Genomic DNA, 4,357 nt, shown 5'->3' with positions numbered 1-4,357 from the left:
AAAAAAAGCCTTCTGTGCAAAGAATTCTGAACTTCAAGCCTTCCTCAACCCTGAAACTTGCCAGCCCTGAGCAGCCGAGCACCTCAGGCACTGCTGCAGGGGGTGTGCAGTGCTCCTTCTCTCACGTCAGCTCAGCCATGGCACAGCTCTATGCTGGGGCGTAGGGGATGGGGCTGAGCTGTGGGGCTCTTTTCAGGAGTTGAACTGAATTCATTAACTGCATTTGAAGGGAGATCAATTGGAGTTTAATCTTTGGGATACCTCAGTCTGTAACCGAGCTTTGTGGCAACAACCAGGAGAGCAGCAATAGCAGCTGTAGGGCTGTATCTGCAAACACCAAGGGATGGTACAGCTTCTGGGCCAGGGGCTGTAGGGAGGAATAGTGACAATGATTGGGCTGCTCTTTAAAATCCTGTACTGGGGTTGTGAGCCACTGACTTCGTGGTGATCTCCATCCATCTGTGTCACTCTGCTGTTATGTCCTGAGCTGGCAGCAGTCCCCATTTCCCAGTAACTGAGGTTGGGCACCTTCACTTCTCTGCTTTTCCATCACTTCTGTGTAGCAGAAGGTGTGATGTAACTGAATGCATTGTTTTCTCTAGTCGGTGGTAACACGCACACTTGCTTTGTCGGGCTCTCCAAAGCTGGCCGTTCCACCCCGGTAAGCTTTAGGGCTCTGGTTTAGCAGAAAGAGCCCTCAGGAGCTCCCACCTACCGCCGGGCTGCCATCAAACCGGGATTTGAGCGGGGAGCTGAAGTCATCCTCGGAATGGCTGCAGAGATGAGCTTTGTTGTGTCGCAGCCTGGCTGCAGCCGCGATCCTTCCGTTAACCATCATTAAACGTTGCCTCGTGCCGGGAACTCAGCGCCGCGGGGCGGATCGTTCAGCTCCGGGCACGACGACGGCGACGGACCGCCCTGCCTCCCTGTGAAGTGCTGGGGTGCAGCGCTGCCCTCCTCATCCCGAGCTGCTGCCGGGTCCGGTCCCTGCCCTGCCGCAGGGGTGGGTTGCAGGAGAGCTGTGAGTGCAGGCGAGCGGCGTGCGTGGGAGAGGTGGATGTAACTGACGGTAACGAAAAGGGAAATGTGCGTTCGTGCAGTGTGTGCCACGGGGTGAGGGTGTTCCCAAAGCACCGCAAGGGGAAGCTGTGGGTGTGAGGCTGCTGCTGGTGCCCTCCATTCCAGAGCAAACTGGCTGCCAAAGCTGCGCTGTTGCTCTCTGTGCGTATGGACACACCAACAGGGCACGTGTGCTTGCTGTGTGCTGGGAGGTTTTTTTAGGTGCTATAAATTTAATGCCTCTTCCAAATATTTGAGCGCTCCTCTGACCTTTTAACCAAAACACTGTAAGTAAACTGTATGAAATCCATACATACAGCGGTTGTTGTTGGAAGCTAACATTTATTCGTAGTCATTGCTGTTTATACTGCAAGAACATGAAAAATGGCAAACGTGGAGGCAAGGGCTGCTCTGCAAAGCTCTGGGACCCGGGCAGCCCCGGCTGGCAGTGGGGCACAGCAGTTGGGCTCTTCTACCCTCTGAGCATCCCCCAGCACACAGAGCCCTCGCTCCTGCTTGGGTGTTCTCTATTTATTTGCCATCCCACTTGTTTTCCTTCACCCCACGTCTCTCCGCAGTGCCGATGATGCCTGAACTCAGGGCTCTGTGTGGGTAGGGAGCAGCACTCAGCCTTGTGTGGCTGCTCCTCATTGGGAGCCCAACCCCCAGTGCCCCGAGGCCCAAAGGGATGTGCCTGGTGCTCTCGTCCTGCTGGCAGCCCGGGCAGTGGCTCTTCTTCCAGGGGCAGAAAGCAGTGCTTTGCCTCTGCCCATTGGCACACACGCACCGGGGCCTGGGCTGTCCGAGGGCGATGCTCTGCCTTTCCCACTCCAACCACCCAAGCTGCACAACTGGTTGTTGCAACTCAGGTGTTTGTAGCTCCTCTTCCACGTGAGGAGTCTGCGTCCAGAAGGACCTTATCATCTTCACTGGATGGCAATTAGGTGTATGAGGTGCCTGGGAAGGCAGCCTGTGTTGCTGGGTGTCTGACTTTACCTCAACCGTGCTCCTTTCATTCTAATAATTTACTCTCCAAAAGCACTTTGATAATAAGTGCCAGCCCAAAGCTCGTACTGCTGCCTGGTGCTGACTTCAGGAGGAAGCGATGCAGGGTGCGGGTGCTTGGTGCACCAGGAAGAGGTTAATGGCACAGCAGCTCTGCTCTGCAGCACTGGGCAGCCACAGCAACAGCCGAAGGAATGGCAGAGAGCCACGTGTGTAAGTCAGTGTGACATTTTAATGCTGCATTGCAATGTTTGTGTTTTATGCTGAACCAAGAGGCTGCTTGAACTATTGCCCTACTTACTCTATCAGTCTTTTCTATGAGGAGTGTTTGCTCTCTGGAGCAAGACTTGTGTCTCCATGTGCTGATCTCTGTCCTCGAGAGCCCTTGCTGGGCAGTAATACACACCAAAATGTAGAGAACCACTTGGACCTAAATTGAAGGTCTGGTGAAAACACAGTGTTATGTTTAGGACTATTTTAAAAGCCAACAGCCTGATGAGTGTGGTGTCATTATTTGGTTAATTAAATGTAATTGGAACTGCTGGGGCAGACTCTGCAGGCGGTGCTGAAGATGCAGTGTAACTGACCACAGAGGTGAACTACTGAAGATCAGGGCAGAGAAGCTCAGGAGGGTGTTTGAGCTGATTGCTGTTCTGCTATCGGTGTTAATCACAGTAGTTACTGGTGGTGATGGAGATGGATAGGAGCAGTGTGCTGCTGCTGTGTTTGGTGCAGCTGCACTCATGTGCTCTGTGGCACGATGTGCAGCTCTGCAGTTCAGCATCCAACGAAGCATGTTTGTAACTCTCCACTCTCCAACTTTTGCCTCTAACTTGTGTGGTGTCCTCACTGCTCCCAGCCTCCTGTTGGGTGCTTCTGCCAAAAGTGTCACATAAATAACATCGTTAAATTATTACCCAAAGTAAGAAGAACGAACTCAAAGTGCACCCACGGTTATCTGTCAGGAAATAAGGAAAATGGCCTTGGGCCCATGCTGACAGCAGGACACTTGGATGTGCTGGGGACATGGAGGTGCTTGTACATCATCCTGCTCTGTAGCTGGAGGGCTCCCTGAGAGAGGGAATGGGGAATTGAGGTCATGGCCACGCCATGCAGGAAGGCGCCCGAGCAGCCAATTCAATTGCAGTGGGCAGAAAGGTGAATCATAGCCCATGGGAACACAATTACCTGCTGGACTGATGACGGCTTAAACTTGTTTGTCACTTTTCTGTCCCAAAGGAATACATCCAGAAACCGCGTCACCCCCAGCAGCTCCATGGAGCGGTGATAATCCACAGCCTGTGTGGGGCTGCAGGATTCTGGGGGGGAGAAAGGACAAATCCAACCGTATAGAACTGCACGGTGCCTGCAGCCTGGCAGTTAGAGCTGGCCGGGGTGTGCAGCCCTGGGATTGGGAAGGGCAGCGATGTCTGTGTCAGTCCCGTGGGTGAGAGCTGCGCTCCAGTGCTTTGGGGCTGAGCTGTGCCATCCTGCTGTGCTGAGCTCACGCCTGCGCTGCGTTGGCCCTATTTCTGCTCCTGGTGGGCGCAGCGAGGCTCAATTCGTTATGTGAGAGTTCTCACCTCCCACTGTTTGGGAAAGGATATTTGGACATAATTGCACGTATGCTCAGCTGCTCAGGACGGGCAGAGGAGAATAATGCTGTCATTTTTAAAAACTTGGGGGAAAATACAGAGGAGCAGCGTGGAGCTAGCAGTGTTGGGGTGGACATATGATAGGTGTCGTTATGTTTCTAATTACCGAAGTAATCGTGGCATTCATTTGTGCATGGCAGTCTGGAAAAATTAAGACCACTTTTTCCATTGGAAAATATTCATTTGTGAAACAAAAATAATTCATAAAAAGGGGATGTTTCTTCCAAGTTGTCTAGGTTAGGATCTCAGAAAAGGGCTTCTTTCAAACTGACCTGCTGAACAGCGAGCAATGTTCCTTTTGAAACCTCCAGTGAGTATTTATGGAAAAGAAGTTAAAAGGAAAATGTTGAAGTGAAGCCTTCGGAACGTTTCTGATGAGCGATTTTGGTGAGCTGCCCCCAGGACCAACGCGCCGTCACTTCCATGGTGGTGTGGGCCCTTCCCCCGTCCTACAAATGCTGTTTTGGAGGAGCTCCTGGGAGCTCTGCGGGCATCTCCTTGTTAAGGTCTGCTCAGGAATAGCCGTGTGCTCCTGGTAACGTGAATGAACCACGGTTTTGCTGTATCACATCTCCCCTCAAAAATGAATGAAATGATATCTGATTGGGAACACTTAATGGGCATTAAATTAGACATTA

The sequence above is a fragment of the Meleagris gallopavo genome, chromosome 15 (assembly GCF_000146605.3).
Source record: "Meleagris gallopavo isolate NT-WF06-2002-E0010 breed Aviagen turkey brand Nicholas breeding stock chromosome 15, Turkey_5.1, whole genome shotgun sequence".
Lineage (NCBI taxonomy): Eukaryota > Metazoa > Chordata > Aves > Galliformes > Phasianidae > Meleagris > Meleagris gallopavo.
Note: the sequence above shows the minus strand (reverse complement) of the source record.